The sequence below is a fragment of the Centropristis striata genome, chromosome 11 (genome assembly GCF_030273125.1).
Source record: "Centropristis striata isolate RG_2023a ecotype Rhode Island chromosome 11, C.striata_1.0, whole genome shotgun sequence".
NCBI classification, from domain to species: Eukaryota; Metazoa; Chordata; class Actinopteri; order Perciformes; family Serranidae; genus Centropristis; species Centropristis striata.
The window spans coordinates 16924730-16951206 of record NC_081527.1 but is presented as its reverse complement, the minus strand read 5'-3'; the positions used below and the strand labels follow the sequence as shown (position 1 = coordinate 16951206).

The window sequence follows — 26477 nt, the reverse complement described above, 5'->3', positions numbered from 1 at the left end:
TTTTTATTAAGATTAAAGATAACAGATAAGATTAAAGATTAAAAAAAAGTTTTACTTATTGACAAAATTATTGGTTTTGCTCGACTGCATTGATTTAAATATTCAATCTAATGTGATGAATAAAAACAGACACAGGACGAAGACTACATTTGACAAAATTGAGAGAACTTTTTTTTAACATTCTTTTTATTGAACATTTTCAGAAATAGCACATTACATATACAGGTGCATATATCAATACATTACAATATTATGGAAAAGTCAATTTCCAGTAGTTCAAGTCAAATAGCCCCAACCAAGTACTGAGTGCATATAGATGGACTTACTTTTCAGAGGCCAACATTTCCATTTTAAACATACTTTTTAAAATTGGTCTTTTGTAATAATATTTTTTTTTTCTGGAGACACTGAATTTTAGGTCTTCATTAAATGTAAGCCATAATCATTATAATAAGAAGAAATTTAATAAATTAAGACACAAAATGTTTCATTCTGTGTGTAATGGGTCTATATAATGTGTTATTTCCACTTTTTGAAATGAATTACTGACATAAATAAACTTTTCCACGATATTCAAATTTTTTTAGATGTACCTGTACAGATAGTATGAAATATGTAGCAAATCCGTGAAAACGTCCACAGCAAGGATATGAAAGGGCCTTATTAGGTCTATCTTTTTAGGTATTTGCACTCTGAGTTCCAAGATTTTTAAGATACTTTACTTTACTGTAAAGAGGTCATTCTGGTCATTAATACAAAATCTTAGTCTTTCAAAAAAATATATTCGTGTATCAAAGACTTCCACAGATGTATTGAAGGAGGTTTGTCTCTTACCCATTTGGTCATAACATACTTCCAGCCCAACATAAGCACAAAGCGGTTTTGACTAAAAATAATGACTAAACGACGACAAAAATATAAAGACTTTTTCTTAACAAAAACTTTTTAAGTTGTTGTCGAGTAAAATTAGACTACAACTATGAAGTATAAAAATGACTAAAATATAACAAAAAGTATTTTCAATTGAATTATAATTATTATGAGACTCCATCTAAAATAGCTGCAAAAATCAACACTGCTTAGTATTTCCTATTTTATATTTTTTAATAACTGACGACTGTAAATGTAGATAGTTTGGACTAAGTGGTAAACCATAATGTTGATCAGTTCACCATATTGTTACCACTTGGCATTACTGTTATGAGATGGGGCAAGACTGGAAGTTTAGAAAGATTACACATTGCACCTTTCGCCTCTCCTTTCTTCTTCATACCATGCCCCATCATTTCTCCTCTTTCTCCAATCAGCTCGCTTATAATCTCCCTCTCTCCTTTATCAGATTACTGTATCCCCTTTCTTTCCATCTTTGATTTCTCCCCTCATATCTTCTACTCCCCTCCTCTTCCCCCTGCTTCTTTTCCATTATGTCCCCTTCTCTTCAGCTCGTTCCCTCCCTCTCCTCTCCCCTTTTATTGAGTTGCACTTCAATTCCTCCTCATTTTATTCTCATCCTCCAATCTTTGTTGTGTTCATCATTTTGCACTTCAGCTAATTTAGCTCATTCTCCCAGAATACAGATGAACTGGTTAAACTGATGAGAGAGAGGGATGTTAGATGGATGTATTTGAAGTTCGCCGGCTGTGCGCAAATAAAATAAACTACCTTGTAAACACAGATGAAATACACAACATTATAGATAAATTGATGGCGGATGGATGCAATTAATTGTATAAATCAGCACTTTAGCTCCTGACTGGTCTGGTGGTTATTACTGTAAGTTGCAGGGACCTCTGTTGTCGTGCAGAATACTTGATAGATCCAATTTGTCTCTTGTGTTGTCTGAAGCTGCAGCAAGCACGCACGACGATAGCCAGATCATCAGCCAAACATCTGAAAAAAACTTTCTTACACATGCATCTAGAATCATCTCATTGATTTAAGAACTATGCATGAAATTGTTTGGGTAAGGTTTGCCTTTTTGTACAATAACTGAGGTTTTTAACATCATCTCTTTCTTCTGACAGCTGCGAGGGACCAACAGAACTAACCACGCTGCCTACACAGGACAGTTTACATAACATGCTCTGCATAATCTCACATAACTACATTATAGCTCAATGTTTTGCCTTTCTCTTTTTCCATTTTGCACTAGCAGTCATTTTGTCGAGATATTTCTCCTATTTATTACACTAAAATGCAATAACAGGTCTTTATGACATCCACATTTTTAACAATTCCTCCTCCTCTGCACGTCAGCCTGAGCTCACAGCGAACAGCTGAATGTCAGCAGGTCGCAGGATTTCACACTGCATACCTGCCCTGCTTCTGCAGTGTAAAAGCTGGTATTGATCTGGAGAAACTCTACAGGGAATTCAATGTGGTTGTTTTTTTGTCTGATGACGATATTCACATTTGTATCAAAAGGCCATTTATTCATTGTGTATCACTTGATTTGTGTGCAAACTGATTTAATTGCACATCTGTTTTGATAATAATATGCAACTGAAATGATCAGAGCCCTAAGGCAGAATCTGCATTACCTGTTACTTCTTGTCTTGTAAAGACTCCTCGTGTTAGAATTTACATTATGCGTAAATAATATGCATATATAGATCTTAACAGGGGTCGGTTTTCACCCCAGGGCCTGCTAGCAAGTTAATATTTCATTAGCAGAGCTTAATATAAGATAAGGGAGAAGTCTTGCAAGGAAAAAGTCATTGTTATATTTTAACAATGTGTGAGAGAAGTCGGCTGATATTTTGTTGCTACAATAAATTAAAATGCATGCACGTAAATCCTATACATTAACACAATTCAAAAACCTACCACTCAGGTTTGTAAATTGAAAACCACCTGGTTAAATGTAGAAATCTAAAAGTCATCTCCTAAATAAAAAAAAAAATAATACAACATATATACAATATATACAAAACAAAAGGAAAATCTAGTGGGGTGAAAAGTGTACAATTTTCCTCTGACATGTAATGAAATAAAAGCAAAAAACACAAAGTTCAAAGTTCAAAGTTGTATCTATAAGCTTTATAGTTGACGCTTCTTGTGCTTAATTACTGCAACTTTGTCTGAGTGGTTCATGAGGCAATATGAAGTATAGCCAGACTTTAATTAGCTCTAAATAAATAAATTGTCACACATGCGTTGCCCTTGTTATATAGGCTACTCGAAAGAGGTGAGGTACTACATTTGTCCTACTTTTAGTTTCCAAAAAAGGCTAAACTCATACATCTTGTTTGAACATGGCTGTAAAAGTAGTACAGTGAAACAGATGAGGCAAATTTTATAAACTTTGTATGAACATGACAAGCTGCAGGACCTAAACTACAACATTACTGCATCATTTAGATCACTATTTTTTTTCAGTGATCAATACTTAATTGCACAGTGTGTCAGTTTATGCTTAGGGGTAACTCATTGTGTGAAGCAGCGTGATATCATGGGAGTTGTTATCTTCACAGTGAGTTATTTTCAGCTAAGTTAGGATTGTTCAGGTGAATGAAATCAGTTAATAAAAGCTGAATAAATCAGTTTCACATGATAAATTGTTTTTTTTCTAAGCTGTTTGGCAGACAAAGGACTTCTTGGAAGGGCAGTGAGCCGAACTGTCACCATTATTGCTCAGCTTGTTTCTCTAATAATTTAAAGCAACTACAGTGGACTTTTAAGTGATTTTATGAAATGGTCTCAAATGAGAGGTTGTCTTAGTCTGGTGCTCATGGAAACTTGCATAGCTGCTTTCAGATCCAGACATCTTGTGACTAAAATCCTTCATCCGTTTAAAACGTGTTTAAAACTGGATAAAAAGTAAATCATGAGTGACAGGCAACCACACAGTAGTCATGTTTCCATTAACACATTTCTAAGCACATTTTGAAGATTTGCATGAGAAAAGCTTGATGGAAACACAAACATTCAGTAAAGCTTTCAAAAATGCGCATAAAGGTTTTTATGCTTGCTTGACAAGGTTTTTGTCTTATTTGAAAAATTGTTAATGTGCTCAACATGAGACGGAAACATTTTTTTCTTAATTAGTTCTGACGTAGCAAACATTTAACTTGATGACACATGACTGATCAGCTGTTTCCACTCTGCCTGTCAAGACGAGCTGACACAAAAGAACAATTATAAGTTGCCCAGTTGAATCGAATTCCTGAAGACTCCATTTTCTCTTGTGGGTTGCCAAAGTTCTCTGATTAGCAGTGTCTTTTTGGTTATTGTTTTTTTCTCTCTAACGCAATCTCTCAATCTACTTCTTCTACTGTTTACTGACGGATTAGCTTACAGCAGTACATTACACTGCCATCTTCTGACCAAAGTATGTTAATGCAGCTTTGTTTATTCGCTCTAAACCAGTTGATGGAAATGTCCCTAATTCTCCTTGTCTTTAATGCGACATTTCAAAATTTCGCTTAGAAATATGATTCAACTTAAATGGAAACTCAGCTATTGATGCATACACAAAGAGGATATGATGCCACTGAAATGCAACCAAATGGCACAGACCGTTACCATAATTGAAATGACAGATTTCTCTTGGCTTGAAAACTGTTGGAATCATTTGGGATAATGTTAAAAACCATTTTTAGACATTTTTATGCACAAAAGCATTGTTTTTTTGCATTTTACCACAAACAGCCTTCTTGTGGTTGTTGAGAATGTGTAATGTAAAGCTGTGAAATATGAGCATATTGTGACTTACGCAGCAGATTTCATGTTATTGGTGCAGTGATTTTCAGCCTCGGGTCAAAGTTCAATGATTTCATCTTCTCCCTCTGAGCCGCCTGCTTACTGTCTGCCATCAGCACTCCAGTCATGCTCAGTGCAGTTCAGTGCTCCTCATACAGCCGTCTGGTGAAACCGAATCCTGTGTGGCCTCAGACTAAGAGATGTCAGGGAAGAGGAGACAGCATCTCTATAATTTCACCCTCACTACAGCAGATTTTTCTCTCACTCTTTCTCTATATCTCTCTTTGTGTCAATCGCTTTCTCCTCCAAAGAAATACAATCTGAAAAAGCATCTGTGAGCATGCATCTATTTGTGTTTTTTGTGTGTGTTTGCTTGAATAATTGCGGCTGTGTGCCTGCGGTTGCTTGTGTACACGTATGGCTGTGCTGAGAAGTTGCCAACTCAACAAAAAGAAAACTTCAAAAGGCATCTCCCAGAAAAAGTCAACAACTGTGAAAGTCATTGTGTGAGAAAGACTCTTCCTCTGCTGCTGCTGTCAACATTGTGGACTTCAAGGGAAGCGCAGCAGGGGCGCAGAGAGGAAGCACTTTAATTGGACACAGTCTAAGACTTTCAATTTGCATTGAAACCTGTGCAGGCAGGTGCACATACACACATACAATTACAAACATTCAAGCAAACACACACTGACATACAGGCTGAATGCTGTCACTTCAGTGAAGCTGATTAATCCTTGTGTTTTGTGATTATAGCAAAGATGAAGATCAACATATTCATATCTTTTTTTCTGCAGTGTTTACAAACTTTTGCAAAGGTTTCAAATTTCAAGTTGATTTAGTCTCGTCAGACACAAAACACAAAATAAATATCAAATCCTTGAGCCGATGCAATTACTATTCCACTTGCATAAACTCAAAAAGGTGAAAAAAACCCCACATCTGTTCACGTAAGAGAACAGCATTATAAACACTGTAAAAGATGCAAAGTGAGAATTTAGAAATTGCAGAAACATTTTTTTTTGCATAACCCTGCTTTAATTGCAAACCCTGGTGGGATACTTTGGGGAAAATAAAATGTAAGAATTGAGGGTTTAGTTTGAGGGCAGAGAAAAGAGACAGAATCCATCTCTGAGCAACGGAGGGATTAAATCTGCAGGCCACAAAAAGAAATGACATACCTCCGGATATAACACACAGAGTCACAAGCAGGCAGATAAAACATTCAGGAGTGGGCTGTGCTGTCTGACAGTCAGTGACAGTCGCTGCCAGCTCAGAAGAGCTGAGAACTCGTGTACTGTCCTTCACTCGAAGTAAAGGCTGAGCCCAGTCTCATTCAATTTCTTTCCCTCTGCTCCGAGACTTCTTCACTATGGAGCATATTTATCTTTTTTATTTAGCTAGCAGTTTTCAAAGGACAGTTATAAAGTGTTCCACCAAGGACGGAATGAATACAGTAAATAATAATAGTAATAAAAGCAAAAAAGCACATGTAAGCAAAGAATGTCAAAAGGAAAACCACTGAGAAAATGAATAAAAGCTCATTACATAAGAGCAGCACAAGACAGTTTCAACCATATATTCAATAAAAGATGCTGATTTGGCATCTTAAGCTCCTCAGGGAGATCTAGTCTTCTGAAGAGCTACATCAGGTTCATATGTAACATCACAAATGTTTCACGCTGTTTGTGATATACGGGAGTGGAATGTGTCGTGTCAATTGCTGGATATAAATGAGGAAAACAAGCACAGGACTGCTTCTTATGTGATCAAATACAGACGTGAATGTGTTCCTCAGTTTGTGTGTGTGAGACAAGGATAATGTTGAGGACTCAAACTTGGTGTATGGAGGTGACTGTGACTGTGAGATGATTATGTAACACAAAGCTTATCTCCCATCCACTAAACACACACCATATATAGAAGATATTTTGAGAATTAAATTAACAACATTACATTTCTTATTATACAGGATATGCATTGAACTACGATGGAGTTGGACTGACTTGAAACACGCCTGACTTAAGAGATTTGAGCATAACTCAAGTGTTAGTTTGCATTTTTTTGAAGTGGTGTTGTATGAGGTCGTCAGTGTATTACCTACAGTAGATGTTGGTGGGCATGTCTCCAGTTTAGAGAAGCGGGCAGGAGTACTGGCTTGAAGATAAGTAATGTTCTGCTGTGGATAGTAGCAACAGCAAAATGTAGTGATAGCCAGATGAAGCCTCATGTAGCCTTGAAACTTTCCATTCAACTGGTTCCAAAACAGGTTAATTTCTAAAGGCTTCATGTGCTCACAAACCCCCCTGCTGGTCAAAACCTCTATCGTCATTTCAACAATTTGTGATGGTCTCTTGTCTGTCTTACAACAGTGTCAGCATGGGAAAAATCACTGCCAAGAAAATTTTCATTTGATTTTGTGTTTATTCATTCATTCATTCATTCATTCATTCATTCATTCAGTCATTCATTCATTCAGTCATTCATTTAATCTGTTTTTGATTAATATGTGGGTTATGGTAATTGAGGTCAATACATTTCAAAACAACATGTCAGTATGATTTCAGTCAATGTTTAAATCAATCCAATAGGACATGAGAGGTTTATGTTAAAACTGTTGCAGTGTTTTCCAAAGATGGGACAGTGATTGTGCTTATGAATACTGGGGTGATAATGAGGACTTTATTCATTTTTTTTAAGAAACAATATTTTTTCCACTGTGCTTGGACTCAATTTTGCTGATATCCATTGCGCTTTATATATGTTCATAAATCACGCCAACACTCAAACCACTCTCTGAACCAGCGAGGCTTCAAACGTCATCAATTACATCACTCGCCCTTGAAGAAACAAGCCTCGATATGCGCTTCATAAAAGACTTCCTGGATTTCTTGACACACGCCTCGATAAGCCTCTGCAGAGTACGTCCCATCACTAGCAAAATGTATTTTAGGCACAAAAAATCAACACCAGCTTAAGTGTGAGCTGTATTTTAAATATTTCCAGTGCTTTACCTTGCTGTCAGACATCCCGGTTTACATTTACATGTGGAAAATGAAGCTGTTGCTCTCTTCAGTCACAGCAGACTCCATCTTCTCACAGAACACGGGAGTTGCTGGTCTAACACTGCCTTGGTCATTTATTTTGTTTGACTTATTGTGTGACTTTGGTGTTTAAAAAGGGTTCGTTTAAATTGCACCAATGAAACAAAATAAGACAAACAATTAAATGATCTAAGAAGCAGTTAACCACCAACCATGGGTTTAAAATGATGCTTTTGTGAATGGAATCTGATGGCTTTGAAGAGAACTTAGACCGGCTGTCTAATGGCAATGTAGAGTGGTGAAAATATTCAAACATTCTTTAGCTGCTGCCCCTCTCCGCAGCAGTTCATTGCTTGGCTTGTGGGTTGGTAACTCTTCCTGCTTCTCCAAACTGGCGCGTGCTGACCACCATCTACTGCAGGTTATACACTGACTGGATAAGTACCTCATGCAAACCCACTTCAAAAACTCAGGACTATCCCTTTAATTCACTGTCTTAAGGCACATAAGGGAGTTATGAACATAGTAAGTTACTTTATGTACAAAACTAACTGGATGCAGTTTAGCCGCAGGTTTGTCTTCCTGACAAACGAGTGGAAACTATATGCAGGGCTCTATTATCCTAAATAGTGCAAGCAAGTTTTTATAAAAATGCATTGTAAACAAATGTAAACACCCACACACCGCCCAGCTCCTTAAGGTGTTTCTCCTGAGCATTGTATATTTTTAATTATTGCTTTTCCTGACACACACATTTTTATTTGCACATTATGTAAGCGCTTGTGAGGACCTTCCCTTAATGATATTGGTGCTGACTGTGCTAATCTTGACCTTAACTTTCATTAAAAAGTCTAATTTTAAAGCTCCTATAGAACTTATTACATTGCCGACACCTAATGGCATCATTTAAGAGACACATAACCAACAAATCTGACCAAGTGACACTGAATTAATAATGACTGAGATTGTTTTCCTGCCAATGAAATTCCATGCCACAAGACTTATTTCCAAATGCTATGTCACAGAGGGCTATAACCTTTCCCTGAACCTGATCCAAGTCCTGACCCCCGACTGTCCCCTGTAAATGCTAGAATCCTACAAATAAGAAGAAAAAAAACTGCATGAATGCTGTACTAATGATATTTTCAAGGTTTAATTAAGAAGAAATTAGCTCATTGTGGAGAATACCCTGACCCGTTTGGGGTTGGTCCCTCTTTTTGCTTTTTTTTATAATCATAATGAAAAGGTGATGATATCGAAGGAAATGTGGAGGCTCAGTTATTAGTAATTTTCCTTCTCTGTTTGAACATGAAACCTTTGGCCTTTTCACAAAAATGAATTATACCAACACACCAGAATGAGAATGAAAGAACTGGGAGAAATGCTAAAAACAGCCCCGCTGTGAAGACTTACAAAAACAGGTGACCTTTGGTAGAGAAACAGAACTATGACAAAAAGGGAGAAAAAAAGTAATTAAGCTACATGCTGCTATTGGTATTTTACTAAGTCTGACCCAGATATTCCCCACCTGTCCACCAGGGGACCTCTGTGTCATTCTCTGCCCTGCACACCTGCAGCTCATTTCCTCCTCAGCAGTCGTTACTGCTCCCTGACTCAGCTACCATATTATTAATTAGTCTGTTATTATATATTACTACTATCTTCTGTGTCTGTATCTGTGTCTGCATTCATTCAACCAATAAAATTATCTGTATCTGTATTCAGAATGAAGAACGGAAATTGGCGCAGTTTATGCCAGAAGTCACATTAATCTGACACATATTGTATTTTCCAACCTAACATCATTTGCAGTGCAATTTTTGAGCCTTCAAAGCCTCAAATTGATTTAATATTGGCACATCCATGTCCTCATTGTGTTCTGGAAAAAAATAATGGTACTTAAAAATAATCACAAATTCATCCCATTTATTCTTACTGTGTTGTTTTATGCAATATAAAAGTGGACAACCTGATGATAAATAGTAAATACTGCCAGTTACAAAAGATAAAACAAAATGCATTTCAAATTAAAAAAAAACTGTTGATTAGGTTCACCTTCCTGTCCACTCGGTTATCAAAATAAATCCCATATAGTATGAATGTGTAAAAATAATTGTAAAATGTATGCAAGATGGGAAGAAACTTATATGGCCTACAAATCTACTATAAAATTGTTGATAAACAATGCATGGGACAGGTAAATATCAAATTGTATCGCAGCAGTACATGGGAGAAGCTGAAGCTGGTCATTATAAGTGCAGGTTTTGAGAAAAACACATACAATTCAGCTTATATTCATTAAAATATTATATCAGTCTCCAAAGAGTTATTAGGTTATAAAAGACATCTTGTCAGCTTGTATTGTTTGTTTGAATTTGACGAAATACCTTATTTATTTATATTATTTATTTATTATTTATACTGTACAGAATACTATATGTGTTTATTTAAATTATATGTTGACTGAGGCCTGAGTATTGTTAAAAGTTTGCTTGCTTGTTAGGCAGCCCTTTACTTATTAACCATTTTAGGATAACAAAATAATGTAAAAATGCAAAATAAATCACCTGATGTCTCTCTGTGTCGTTCTCAGTTAAAAATAGATGTGTGGAATTGCCACGAAGGCCATTTGAAAAGCTGACGAGGACGCTGTTTTCAGCCAAGACTATTTAACAAGCTCAGGGCTGCCAGCTTTCACTCATCTGGCATAATATTCATGCATTCCTTTTCAATGAATGTGACTCCAAGGGACAAATAACTTTTTCATATTGGTAAAATATTTAATATGCTGTTGGCATCCAAAAATAAAAAATAAAGGTATGGGACAAATGAGCCATCTCTATCTATTTGTCTGTCTCTGTTACTTACTTTCACCTGCTCAAAAGCAACAACATATGTTTGAATGTGACCAAAGACCGGTTTAAATTTACTGATAGAAGCAGTCCAGTCACACCAACAGAGGAATTACCTGCCAATGTTTAGCTGAAGCGAGCCAGCTCACTTTGTGTTTTTATTGGAACTCATCTATCACTATAAAAGAAGCAGAAAATACAGCAAACATAGTTATTTCCTGCTAACAATATGCAGCACATTACTCATTTAGCCTGTTGACTTTGTATATTATTGTTTATATTTATGGCATCATATGTGTGAAAGTGGATGCATGTATTTATAAGTGTGACACGAAGCGAGAAAGTACATGAGAAAGAGGTTGTGTTTTTCATGTATGATTACTGTTCTTGATGTTGCATTCAATTGATTCATTTCACATGCAAATTAGTTCCATCATCTTGCCACTGTGGTATTTAAACAGCATTCGCATGATTAGTGTCATCACATTTAAATCTTTATCCCCCATGATCTACCCTGTGCTACCTAGTACTGTTAATTGTGATCGCAAGTGTAAAAACAAAAGTAGAAAATAAATGAATAAACTATAAAAGAAAAAAATAATACATAAAATCAAAAGAATAAGTGTAATAATATCTTATATAAAGAGTATGGTTGACCTTTTGTACCTTGTCATTTGAAAATGTCATTGTTTTGAAAATATAATACACGTGTATCTCAATACATTAGAATATCATGGAAAAGTCAATTTCCAGTAGTTCAAGTCAAATAGCCCCAACCAAGTTCTGAATGCATATAGATGGACATACTTTTCAGAGGCCAACATTTTCATATTAAACATACTTTTAAAATTTGGTCTTTTGTAATATTAAAATTTTTTGACACACTGAATTTTAGGTCTTCATTAAATGTAAGCCATAATCATTATATTTAGAAGAAATGAAATGAATTAAGACATGAAATGTTTAATTATGTGTGTAATGGATCTATATAATGTGTAATTTCCACTTTTTGAATTGAATTACTGACATAAATAAACTTTTCTATGATATTCTAATTTTTTTAAATGCACCTGTATATCATAAATATAGACTCTATATTCAAAATTGCTCGCTCCATTTAGTTATGTATAATATTGTTATCTTTCCGCACCTTCCCATCTGCTCTCAGATTTTGAACCCTTCTGTGTTAGCTTTCCTGACTAAAAATATACAGCCCGAACATCAAAGTGCCTTGGTTAAGTTGTTCCCCCCTTTGTTTAGCGCTGACAAATAGTCAGCGACAGACCCCTCTCCTGGTGCTTACTGAAGAGACATGAAATGAAGTGTGGAGACACCTGAGATTACTTCAGTTGGCCAGCTCAGTGGATCTTTAATTAGAAGAAAGAACGTTTTCATGTTTAATTAAGTAAAGGAATGAATGTTTCCGCTTTCATTTAGAAAAGGCTGGATGTTTTCCCTCGGCAATTAAACTCCTGTGACAGATGTTCAAACACTGTTCCCATTTCTAAAAATTTCCTCTGAAAGTGCTCAAATCTGCCACTAACTTACACAGACACCCACCCCTCTGCCAGTCCCAAACATTAGTCCGTCCTGCAGGTTATAAAAACTTTGTGGGTCATTCACAAGAGATGTGTTCTCAACTTCAATTAAATCATCACAACAGTGACCTTGTATTCAGCCAGATGACATGTTGCAATACTAATTGAAATATAAATAATAAATACAGAAAACCCTGATTCCAAAAAAGCTAGGATGCAGTGTGAAAACTAAATAAGAACAAAATGCATCAAATTCAGAATGCGTGTATATATTTACAAAGAAACAAGACCAGCTTTTTTGGAATAGGGGTTGTATACATTGTTATAAACATCAAAATGTACTAAAACGGCTGAAAGTAAAAGTACTCATTACCCATACACACATTAAATCAATTATTGGATTAGAATTTATAATGTGGTGTGTTCATCATTTTAAGTTTGCAGTTGGTAAAGATGGAGCTCATTTTGATTATTTCATATACTGCTGGGTAACCTATAAGGTTACAGTACTGTGCAAAAATCTGAGGCAGCTGTGGAAAAAAATGCTGTAAAATAAAAATGCTTTCAAAAATAGAAATATTAATTGCTTTTTTTAAAATCAATTAACATAATGCAAAGTGAGTGAACAGAAGAAAAATCTAAATCAAATTAATATTTAGTGTGACCACCCTTTACCTTCAAACCAGCATAAATTCTTCTATGCATTTTTTCACACCTTTGCACAGTACTGTATATATTATGGTTTATTTGTTAATTTATCTATTTTTAATCTCAATCTATTTGAAAAGTAACTAGCATGACAACATCTAGCAAATAAATGTCAAATTTGTCTACAATGTATAGTACAAAGTGGCATAAAATGACAGTATTCAGTAAAGCACAAGTATCAAAATTACTTTGTTGCATGCTAATACTGTCAAACACCTGCAAAACTGCCATCCTCTTTTGTGTTTAGTGCTAATTAGCAAATGTTAGCATGCTAACACGTTGTGAGCCTGTTAGCATGCAGATTAGCATTAGCACTTAACTTTGCCAAAGTAGGTTACAGTCCCACGACGCAGCTACAATGGATGTAGACTTTTATTATCACTTCAATTTCAGGCTTTTTTTTCTTAAACGCTATTTCTAGTTGTTTTTTGTTGTTGTTGTTGTTGTTGTTGTTGGGGTTTTTTTACATTTTGATTTTGCATGTCCATGTGTCATGCTTGATTTTGTTTTTATTTATTTATTAAATGTTTTTCTTCTGTACGACGAAGTATTAGGGCCACATTTAGATTAAAAAAAATGAATTACAATATTTAAGTCGCAAATATTTAATTAATTACGAGAAAAAAGTCGTACATAATTGGTAAGCTGTTCTACGTCTCGGAGACACTGTGCTCGCCGCAGCTCAACTCCCCCTGGATCCAAAATCTTAATTATCAGTCAAATTGTTTCTTGAGACACCACAAAACCCCTGTGAATGGCCCGCTGATGCAGCCCTGCAGTCAACCACTTACAGCCATTTCCCCTTCCACAAAAGCAGCGATTTCCTCCAAGTCCGTCTGGTTCCTTCTGTGGAAAAGATGCAATTTCTTGCATATTCTTTTTAATGTCCTTAAACATGCTCCACGGCCCTCATTTTAACAACTTTCTTCGTCTAATTTATAAAATACTTACGACTTTATTCTTGTATTTAATTAGATATTTTCTGCTTTAGTCTTGTAATTAATTCAATATTTACGACTTTAATCTCGTAATTTTTTTTTTTCCTCCTAAATGTGGCCCTAATACTCTGCCGTACTTCTTGCTCTTCTTTCTTTGTAAATATTGTGACATTGTTTGACATGTTGTTTGTTTTATGGTGGGATTAAACCAAACCATCCATATATGTAACATAGCAGCCAAACTCTCTACTTGCTAGTTTGTTCACATGTTAGACTTCTTCTTTTTCACTGTTTGGATCTGTGTAATTGGATTATTGGCCCACTCAAGTACTAATGTTAAACAATGGGAAAGTCTTATTGATTAAAGTGTGGGAGGCTTTATTGCCACTCAGCACCCCGATCATCTGGTAGACACACACATACATAGTGAGTTTAAAGTCAGAGGGACGAAGCTGAATATAATTTCTTTTGTGATGCCCTTGTCTCTGTTTTATGATAAACCAAGGTCTTCATTCAGTACAGGCTTACTGCGTTTCCCAAGAAGAATGACTCCGTCTTGAATCCTATTGTGGCTCTGAAATGGAATTAGCTTCCCAGACTATAGCTTTGTGTTATTATTCATTCACCATACAGGCTCCATGCTGACTTTCTACCCAACAGCCACTTTTACACAGCGAAGCAAAACCGGGCTTAAAATGCTAAGGATAACCAAGTTGTTGATAAAAAAAAGAAAAATAAGGGGATTAAAAGCCTTATTTACTTCAGCATCACATCCAATCTCAAGTAAATACAGACAGCGTTGCCTGGGGCTTTGCTCTTGAAGATATGCGGTGGAATAAATAAAGAATAAGATCTATTTAGCCTTGTTTGACAACATGATAGGAAGAAGAATATTGGGATCAGCTGAGGCCACAGCAGAAAGAGGCTGAGGTTATCTACATGTGATTAAAATAATTTCGTACCATCAATTTTTCATGAAAATAGCCCTCTTCCTCAGGCCCATAAATGACAATGATGCAATGAATGGCCATACAATATGGGGAATGTCGTTGGCCTTGCATTTATTCCTCCATGAATGTTTCTTCTGCGAGAGGTAAATAAATCAGATGCTCGCTGGAGCAGCAGCAAGTGCTGAGTTCTACACACTACAGCTTGTTTTTATTGCATTTTGCATGGAAATGACTGTTTAAAATAATCAGCACTGCTGCTGCTGTTCAGAAATCATGGCTGTTATTTGCAGCCCGGGAAGAAGAAACAATGTATTACAATATCAATTTATATTTCAGTGCTACAGCAAGACTTATCTGCTGATCAAGGTTCTCACATTTGGTAAATCTTACTTACAGTGTGGGTGTCTGTCTGTGTACGTGCACACAGTCACCAAAAACATTAAAATTATACTGGAAAAAATACATACCACGATATGATCCACAGAGTGTTTTCCACACAGGGTTATTTACGTACAAAATTAAATCTCATTCAAAACTACCATAAATGTAAATATACACCTTTGATATTTATGGATATAAGTGATGTAAACCAGCCTGAATAGAATTAACAGCTTGAATAACTTGTTGTGTTAGTCTGTGCATTACAGCATCATCGTGTCAGTACTGTTTAAAATTCAAGTACTTTTACTACTTTTTACTTATTACTTTGTTGTAAAATGTTAGCCGTGGTATACCCATGCTGCCTTGCGCGCTGCGAAGGCGCATGGCCGAGCCCTGCTTTTGGTATTCAACCACAGAACGGGGAGGGACAGCAAGACGATAACACGTACTATTCAACAGACAGAAGCTTGGAGTTTGCTTACGGATCCAACATGGCTGCAGCAGACGCAAAGCTCTCTTTCGATCTAGCTGTAGACAGTGTTCTAGATAGTTTAGAGTGAAAGTTTATTTTAAAAGAAGAACAACGTTTGGCTTTACACTCCTTTATCACCACCAAAAAGGATGTTTTAGCTTGCTTCCAACAGGATTTGGCAAAAGCCTAATCTACCAACTAGTCCCATTAGTGGCTAAGCTAATGGGGTTTAGCGAGACCCTGGTCGTTGTGGTCTCTGATATTCTCGTTGTTTTTTTGGAAAAATATATGTCTGAAGAGTGTGCATATGTGAAGTGTCCTTCTCCCTTCATATATATCTTGCACAAACGGCAATAATTGTTCGGCGCCATTGTGTAAACATCAGTCGTCTTCTTCCTTGATGGATCCTTGACGAATTTCTGTCGTTCTACATACGTCATCTGGTATAATTGATACGATTGGCTAAGAGCTACGTACAGACGATTATGATAGACATTCATAGCGCCCAATAAACTGCTCCGGACGATCATAAACCACGCCTCCTCTACAGAAAAATGAATAGGTGGTCTCCAGACTATATCTCATTTGTGATATAGTCTGGCGTTAGCCAGGCTAGTAGAATGTTGTATCACAACACCTTTTTTATCTTGTGATATTCTAGTTGCTAATGTGCAAACAGTATGATCCAGGCGTACTATAGGATAAAACTATAGGATACAAGTGAATTGATTCAGTGTTTTCACACTGGAATTTTTTTTAGTGAGTAGTTTATTTTTAAATCGTTTTTTCTTCTGGAGGAAGATTGCCTGTTTTCAAACAACAGAACTGTGAATATGAAGAAAACTTGTGAGTGTTGTAACAATAAGTGAAAACACGATTTTGACATCTCTCAGACCGCTTGCCTGGAGGTGTTATTATATAACTGTGTTTATCTTTTCTTGGGGTTTACTTGCTGAGCATTTCTAATTAGCTCTAATTAGCTCAACATGATGATCCCCGCGTAAGCTGGTGAGTGATCTCCTCCGAAGTCTGTTCATCAGCTGTGACAGCCAGCATCAGGTTCTACTTCTATACCTGGCTAATGGCACCCTATGGATCTCTATCTAGGCCAGCGTCTTACCATTCTGCCCACACATTATTCTTTCCCACACAAACTCACAATTATAATCCATCCTGTTTGTTGGAAAGCCCGATGTATTTTTGGTTCATCTCCTGTGGTGCAAATACGCTTTGACTCTGGTGTTGTTTTGATAATTGTAAGCACAAGGTGAGATGTGTGCATGCGTACATGTGTGCAACTTACTAAGAATAAAACATCAGTATTCCTCCTGGGTCTTTTCTTTATTGCAACCTGACAAAAGCATCAACAAACAAATCAGCAACATTAAAAAACACATTTTTTTCCTCTGCACTTTTTGCTGTTGTGTTTGAGATGATTTCTTCCACAGTTACCATTTCATGCAAATATTTTCTTCCACTGATGCAAAGTAGCTCACAGCCTTTTATACTCTCCACACAGCCAACAAAAAAAAATGTTTTTTTCTTTTTCTTTTGGCAGTCCAGCAGTTGATCAGCAGTTGATAAGCTCTTGCTGGATTCACCTTCTCCACTTTCACTGCTGTGTTAGTGAAGATGCTCCTGGAGAATGAGATAATTCTTTGGTTTTCTTTCAGCGCAAAGCAACATCAAAAACACACTTCACCCATGAGGAGATGCACTCAGTGGCACAAAAGACTTTATCATGTCAAAACAGGTGAGGAAAGGTTAGATTTTAGGAAAAGTAAAAAAAGATAGTTTGGATCTTTCTACAATTTTCACATTTTATCCAGGAGGACTAAAGGGACACAAGACCTGTCGTAGTTCAGTGTATTACCATTAGCATGTGTTGAACAACTCTCAGGAACTGGTGTTGCATGTCATACTTTCCTCTCTTTTCATTTCCTGTCTGCCTCAGTATTTTCAGCTTTTCATTAAAGGCAAAATGTCAAATAAAAGGCCCTACCTCATAAAATCTGCTCTGTGGTAGATATTTAACACTAAAAGTCATGCTTATATTGCTTTATTAGTATGGTAATTAATCAGGGATTGTTTTTTACATGAACATTATTACTCAAATGGAATAGGATTATATACATTTGAAGTTATTCTTAGCCTTGCTGATAGGCTGATAGAGAAATATATGCCGCTCCATGTTGGCCTGAGTGCCCTGGCTTCTTAAAGCTCTAGTAGAAGGTATATGCATGAAGTGAATATAAAAGTAGGAGTGGATAAATCATTTCAAATATGATTTAATAGAGTAAAGGATACAAAAAGAATGACAATATTTGTTGTAGCTTTATGATATTTTTCTGAACTTGATGAATATCAAACAGTCGGTGTCAAATTATTTGACACTGGGGTTGTGAGCTGAATTGATGCTGAAGGGCAGCGATATCCCAGTTTAAGGCCAGGTTTGTCCGTCAGATAAGTTGCCAGTTTGCATTTTCTAATTCACAATTTTTTTTTCATGAAAGAGAATTGTTTTGGTACCTCGATAAATATATTATAAAGATAAGGTACCAGGCTCTGTAAAAAGGCATAGACTAATAGAGCTTGATTGTCCAAAAAATGTTAAAACAGCCATGTAAAAGCATTTACTGCACATCTAAAATACAGTTGGAGCCTTAAATAGAGTCAAATATGGCATTTGTCATATAGACCTTGTGCCAAGTTACATGTGCAGTTTAGTAAGTAAGTTGTGTTTAAAGGTCTGTTAAATGGAAAATAAAGAATTTCAAAGACTTTATTTGATAAAAATGATTAATGTTTGTTTATTCACTGGCCCCAAGGCAATTCAAGTTGAGTATCCCTGTTGGTCTATTGACTGTTGCAGTACAGCTTCCAGCCACTGGGCGCAGCACTGAGCCCCATTATGATGGGCAGCACTGCAGACGTTTACCTGTCACTCTGGATAGTATGAGATTCATTTAAATGCACACCACTCTCACTTTATCGGAATAAGCTGTCGATTTATTTTTTCTCTTAAGTGTCTTCCGTACCTCAGGTGAGTTTTCTTAAAAATTAAGTGATAATTAACGTTAATTAGAGTCAGCCGTTAAGGCAGATATGAGTGGGTAACGGTAACGATCAGGTAACGTTATAGCGTCACTGTGAGCGTTTTTAGGCTGCCGTTAACCTTACTTCCACCGTTAAAGTAACGTTAGCTAACCCGTAACTTTCCGTGTTTCTTATTTAATCATGGGATCCTGTTTGTGTTAAGCCGATAGCATTTCAAACTTTATATGTTTGTCAACTGTCCATCAAAACACAACCGAGCCCAACTAACCTTGGCAGCTCATGCTAACGTGGCTTTATTGCTACCTGTAAGCATTAGCAAAGGTAGCAAATTAGCAAATAGTTAGCAGTTAACAGTGGCTAACGCTAATTATAGTTTGACACTTTTTTAACCCATAAGAACTCTTCCCAGTAATCCTTAAAGGAAAATTGTGGGGAATATACAACAGAACAAGTGGACCACATAAAACACATTCATGATGTTTTTTTTTTTTTTTAAAAGATACTGCCCCTACATGTCAAAGATCTGTGATGTGACATAAATGTTACATTGGACGTTTATGGTATTTATGTTTATGATATTTATTATTTTAAAATAAACACAGACACATTTTCTGCTTACAGAAACACAAATTTATCAAAATTGTGACATTAATAGTGCTTTTCAACAACAAATCATTTTTCAGATTTGTTTTGAAGTAACAAAATAATAAATAAAAACTTTTTGTTTGCATCTCCATAACATATATCAAAATTGTGACTTTAATTTGTTCAGGAAATATGGTCAGAACAAGTTAAATGCAATACAGGACACCTGATTGACTGATTAGAATTGTTAAATGGGTTTAAACTCGGCCTCATAACAAAAAATACTTTTTCACATTTCTGTTTCCAGTCACACCTACATTTCAGAGAAGTCACTTCTTGTCAAAGTCACATGACCACCACACCAGGGTGTTGAGTATACGTTGCTTAGGGATTTAATGAGTTGAGGTGAAGCATAAAGCTGATTTTGGGATATTCTACAAGATTTAAAGATTTTTTTTAACACGGTTGTCACCATGGGTTCTTATGGGTTAAGTTCAGTCTTGGCAAATGGTATGTAACTGTCATCACATTTAAAACTCCACCAGGATTGACTGATTACGTCTGTAAATGAAATATTTTTGCTCAAATGTATGTTTTATATATATATATATATCACATATCTGATATTGGATTCAGAGGTTACTGGCATTCACGTTGGTCTCCTACTATGATAATCCTAATATTGTTCTGCCCAGTAAACCTTAATGCCCATTCTATGTCAATTGCTGATCATTTTAGATGACCTGCAGTCACATTAGAACTGCAACAAACAGCTGTTTTCATTTTTGATCAATTTGCAGATTATTTTCTAGAACAACCAATTGATAATGACAAAATAGACAAATGTCCATCCCAGTTTCTCAGGGTGATGTTTTGTCAAAACCCAAAGATATTCAGGTTAATATGATATAACATGAAAAAAAAAATCTACATATTTGAGAGGCGGAAAACATAATTTACTGCCATTTATACATGTACTACTACATGTATTACTTTATCAATAAATTATGTAAATAGCTGGCGATTAGTCGACGAATTGTTGCATTACACATTTCTCCTTTGGCTCTCAACTTTATGTACAGAGTGTTCCACTCTACAGTAATTGATTACTATTTTACTCTGTAAGCACTTTGTAATGTTTAGAACATAACTAAAGTTACTGTATTATTAAAGTTACCTGAGCTGAACTGAGAATGAAAAATGGTTTAGGAAAATGGAATCAGAAAAACTGTATTGTCTTTCACAAGGCCATGGAAGTCCTTGGAATGGCTCACAAGTAAAAACACACAAAGCACAAAGCAATTTTTCTTAAACAGTTGGCATTTGCCTCTCTCTAAAGCACCCAGACTATAGAAGTCACAGTGGGTTACCTTTGCTGCCAACTTATGATCTAAATAATCGATGTTGAAACATGCCATGATGACATCTTTCATTTCTTAGTTTTGTCAGAATACGTTTTTAAGTTATTACGTTTTAGAATACCTCCAAGTATGAAAAAGAACATTAAATCTTCCCACTTAAGATTAACATCTGGCATTTTTGCTTGAAAAATTACTAAAATGTTTAAATAATTGAAAAAATCTGTTGACTGACTAATCAACCAATTATTGCAGCTCCATCTGAAACAATTGGCAAACATTGTAATTCATCAGACCAGGTAGTTCAAGCTTCTGCAATGTGATGATTTTCTGTTTTAAATCATTTTACATTGGGTATCAATTGGTTTTTGACTGATGGTCACCCTGAGCTAATAAAAAAATGATGAATTGATACTGAAAATAATCATAAGGTGCAGCCCTAGTCAGCTGTATATATTTAAATTATTAATTTTTTACGTTTGAGCTGACAGTGCCAAGTCAATCCTGTAGAAAATGTACTGCTTAATGTTTTCTGTGAGTAAAATTTGATTCACACTCCATGAGCAGCATGGAGAGAAAGCAGCCACTAGAGGCTGCACTAGCAAAGACACCGAAACATGGATCAATAATGAGAGAGAGAGAAAGACAGAGGAATCAATGGAAAAACAGCAAAAAAGAGATGGTGAGATAGCATGCTGTTCGGTACAGCAAGACAGAGTGGCAGAGTGAAGAGATAGTAGGAGTGAGCATCGCACCAGCTGACAACCTGAGAGAGAGAGAGCATCTCAGCACACTAGAGAGAGGGAGAGAGAGAGAGAGAGAGAGAGAGAGAGAAAGAGAGAGAGGGAGAGTGGAGCAGCACTCAACCACGTTGCCCGTCCTCATATTTCCCTCTGCAGCTGTGTGAGGCAGAGTGAGCGGCGGAGAGGAGAGAGCACATCTGAGTCTTGTGGAAACAGCAGGACCACGTACCACTTGGCCAAGAGATCGATGCTCTCAAGCCAAGCCACACAGGAAGGGTGAGCGGCCCGTAGGACGCCCGTGTACTGCCACAGAGCGAGAGAGAGAGCGACAGAGAGAGGAGCCAAAGGGACAGAGAGAGCGCACAGATTACCCAAGGCCAATTTGAAAGCTTTCAGCTGGTCACTCGGAGCAGGTGAGTTAACTTGTGCCTCTGTAGAATGGGGACGGACCTTCTGCAGGTGCATTCTGCTTGTGACAAAAGTGTGCGTATGTGTGCGAGTCCTGCATCTCCACTCATGTACAGTTGTATATTTGTGTGCCTTTGTGTTGTTGCTGTTAGTGCTTTTTTTCTTTCTTCCTGTTTTAGTTTGTGCATCACTTGCAAGACAGCGTGCATTCATAGTCATAGCCAGGTGATTAACTGGGGAACCTCGGTATCAATCAAGCCGTTATCATGCTGAGCAGAGAGGAACACAACAATAGCTTCTTAACGACCCCTTCTTGCTGATTTGTGCGTGTGTGGGTGCTTCTGTACTTAAAGTGCACATGTGTGTGTTGTGGAAGATGTTGTGTTGTAACAGGTGAAATGTGTCTGAATTGCAGCCACTTGGGTAATTTAATAGAGTCATTATAAAAGCTATTTTTGAGGGAAATTAATTGGGGGTAGTTGATGCCATTGCAGGCAATTTGTCATAACTGTCACAGGAAGGGAATGTGTCTACAGCTTCTTGTTTGTTCTTCAGATAAACAACTTATTGTGTCAGTTAAATGATTATCTTCTTCTTGGCATGTTAATCTGAAACAATAATTAAATTCATTAAACAGGAATATACTCAGGTTGTTAAAGGAAACTGTCATTTTGTACACTTAATTTGATAAAAAATGACACTTTGGTGAGTTTCAAACTTAGTCAGTTGACTGTAAACATAGCTGTAGTAGTTTTCAAAGTTGCCCCCATCTAATGGTTCAACATCTAAAAATGGTAAATTGTGTTTTCCCCCCAGTGACAGTTGTCATCCACCAAACATTTACAGCACTTAACCTTTTTTTGCAGTTGTTTTGACTATCGCTTTTCAAGTCCCATTAACTGCCTTTCCTACTCAGATAATTCAGTGTGTCCCAGCTGTAGTGACTTATTATTATCTATGGTGACATTTAGAAATCAGTCTGTATGTGCACCGTCTCTCCATGTATTCTCATGCTGTACCGGCTTGGAAATACCATGCCATGCTCGATATATCCCATCATCCATCTGTATGTGTCTCTGTCCCTCTTTCGTTCTTTGTTCCATCCCCCCTGCTTCCCTCTTTCCCTCCATGTCATCCTGTGAAGGTTATTTCCATATATCGAGTTGGTTTAATTTGTCAAAGTCAGCCAGACATATTGTTCATGGTCACAGCAGGGGAATAGGCTGGGGAGGGAGGGGAGGGGGGTTTTGGTATTGACACCATATTGGAAACTGTGGGGATTATATCCTGAGAAGAGAAAGAATGACAGAAAAAGGCAGAAGTAGCGTAACACAAACTGAGACAAAAAACACAAATTTTCTTGTAAACAGAGAAGCTGAGCGGTTAATTTCTGAGTTTTTTCATATTTGTGTTTGTGCGTATGTGTGTGTGGGCTGTGAGTGGGGAGGCTTGAGGTTATTGGTCTTTGGATTCATCATATCTGGCACAGAGCTCGGCTCTCCCATGTGGATCCTGTGTCATTAAGCTGAGACACCGAATCTGAGAGATCACTTTCTCACTCCGTCTCTCTTTCTCTTCCTGGTTACATCAAACTCTCTCTTTCCTCTCTTTGTCTTTACCTCTCGCCGGCTCTTTATCTGTTCATTACTCACTCTCTGCCTTTACCTCTCACTCACACACGCATATATGCAGAAACACGCACACAAGTGTAACTGTGTTTGTGGAAACTGCTCCCCATAAAACATGCATCCCTCATTGAATGCATTATGACAGTGTGCAGAACTCATGTGATTGAAATTCAAATTAAATACAGATTGCTATGCTGTGGCTCTAATATTATATATTTACCGTATGTCATGGTGAAGACAGAGATCCACTCCTTTTTTAGAAATTGTGTCTGAATTTGAAAGGTTTTTCTGGGACGTGAGTATCTGCGTATGCCGGGTTTATGTAAATGTAAAAGTGGTGACATCTTATGACTATAACAAATGCAAAATTATTCAAATGTTGACTCTCATTGTTTGTTCTTTCCTGTTCGCATTTGTTGCGAGTCAGCCTGTGTTTAGTGGTTAAATTGCAAATGCAAATGTTTTCTATAAATTGCTTGAGGAGCAGGTGGTATTTGTTGAATCCTTCGCACGTTCCCACTGTGTCAGTATTATCTCCACTGTTTTCCTTTCTCTGTTTCCAAATCATTCACATTTATTTCGGTGCCAATGGGCAGCTGAGCAAGATTGCAATCGTCTACGTGGTAATTAATAATTTACATAATACCTCATTCTGTGGGAATTTTATTTTTCTCTTCACCAGTTGTTAATTGTGTTAGCTAAGCTACCGTCATTACTTATCGTTAGGACGACAGTTAAATGTGGACATATCCAGCTCTCATTAGCGATCACTTCATCCATCAGATACTGCGCTGATTTAAACACAGTAGCACACGAAGAAACGGCAGTAAAAGGACAAAAATCTTTAACTGTTTGTTTTTCTTTCAGCTGTAATTCAATCACACAAGCACATTTCCTTCCTTGTTTGCTAATTAGATTAGCTCTGTTATGGCTGAGATTCAGACACATGGGATTTGTGCAGTTATATTAACTTGAAAAGGAGTCTCATAATTGTTTTCATGCATACATTGTTCATTTATACTTGTACTATTTATACATTACAGATACTTAGAGCTGTATATAAAAGCTTTAGAGAGATCAGTGAACAGAGCATTTTCCTCTCCTTCCACCTATGGTTCATCTTTTCAAGAAGCAGTGGGCTCCTGTGCTATCATCTCAGTCTGTGTGATAAATTCTGAGTAGACTGCTCTGATTTATGTTTTCAAGGTAGGGGAGCCAGACATGGGCATTTTTTCTGTATAAATGTGCGAACCGTTACCTTTTCTTCTTTCCTGCTTTATGTTATGCTGTCCTCCCATTTTGTATTGCTGCTGTCCTCTCTCCTATTCTTACCATTCTCCCCATTAATGGATTGGATTACTCTTTAATAAATATCATGCATAGATTTTCAGGCAGTATAGTGATGCATAATGTGCAGTGATGGAAAAAGTATTCAGATCTCTACTTTAGTCAAAGTACTAATAATGAAATTACTCAACTACAAGTAAAAGTCTTGCATTCAAAACAAACTTAAGGTAAAGTACAAAAGTATCAGCATCAAAATGTACTTTAATTATTAAAAGTAAAAGTACTCATTATGTAGAATGCCCCCACTCAGATTGTTATATATATTACAAATATATTATTGGATTATTATTTTTATTTTCTTAAGGTAGGGCTCATTTAATAAAAAATGAAATGTTGGCTACAGTACTTGAGTAAATGTACTTAGTTACATTACAACACTGATAATGTTTGGAAGTGCATCAAATGTGCAAAATTATGAACAAAAATGTAACGGTGTCATCACCACAACCGTACAATATAACTTTGTTAGACTCTGAAAGTATGTGATACAATATACTGAAATATACTTAAATTGTACCTCATCGTTTTCTGTCATATATATATATATATATATATATATATATATATATATATATAATATTAAATGTGGCCAAAGCCTTAAGCAAGTCTTATTTTCTAGAGTGTTTGAGTGCTCATATGCTGCTACACATAGATTTGGGTTTAGAAGCTTTTATTGATGATTTTTATCAGTAGATACTGCTGCTATACAGGACAGTACAATGACAGCGAGGGCACAGATATGGACGACCCAGAAATGCTGACCAATCAGAGCAGACTGGGCTTTTTCAGGAGGGGGGGTCTTGAAGAGACGGGCACTAAAACGGAGCGTTTCAGACAGAGGGTGAATACCGGTGCAGCATCCATAGTCTAGTGTGTGAAAATAATTTTTTCCCGAAAAATAAAACATGTAAACATGTTCAAGTAGGAACCCCCAAAACACTGGTATGAACCTGAAAATGATTATAATAGGTCCCCTTTAAGACACCCTAAGCACAAGTAAACTTCTACAAACTGGAGTAGTAGCACTTGTTATCTTAGCAGGTTGTCGCCACAGTTTATCTGGACAGACAAGGAGCCCGGGTTGCCGGCCCTGCCATTGTTGTTCTGCCAACTAATATTCTAATGAGGACAGGAGCGATGTGCTGTGACCACGATGCTCTCTGAAAACGAGGGTAATTACCATAATGATGGTGTTGGAAGTTGTTCGGTCGGCGGTGTTCTTACTATGGGTAATACAGATTTCCCAATTAAACTTTTTCCTGATACTTATTAAGGTTTTTTAATATTTGGTATCTGATCCCGATATACTGTATAGATTCCGATCTCATAGTTTTCCTAAATTATTTTACTTTACAGGTTCTGGTGAAACACTACAAATTGATAAGCTTATTGATGTGAAATGGTTGAAAGAAAAAAAAAGCCTTTTCTGAAACTGACATAACCCAATCAGATAGAGGATGTATCACTGTTGAATTTGTTGGGACTACAGAGTACAGAGAGAGCATCCATATCTGCTACGTTATATTTTGGCCTGCCATCAAGGTACTCACAGATTTACCATTAATTGGGGATAGCTAATGTGATCTGCCATCAGCGATGTGTGAAGCAAAGGTTGGTGATGGCTTAAAATTATGTTCTGAACACTCTTCGCTTATAAGAGAAGAGATTACTGCTTCATTATAGTCATAGCTTCGCAAATCCATGTACATCACCAATTTAGCTGATAATCATGCATAAAACATGCCCAGATCGGCCCTTGTACTCAAACCT

At 36.7% G+C, this 26477-nt stretch overlaps 1 protein-coding gene across 1 annotated transcript in view; it reads left to right on the top strand.

Moving 5' to 3' along the window:
- Positions 1 to 18486: 18486 nt before the first annotated feature.
- Positions 18487 to 26477, top strand: part of tnr (tenascin R (restrictin, janusin)) — a 206913-nt gene continuing 198922 nt past the window's right edge. The window contains exons 1-2 of the mRNA XM_059343993.1: positions 18487 to 18624; positions 21481 to 21737. The gene's annotated coding sequence lies outside the window, so the exon portion shown is untranslated. The remainder of the gene's footprint in view (positions 18625 to 21480; positions 21738 to 26477) is intronic.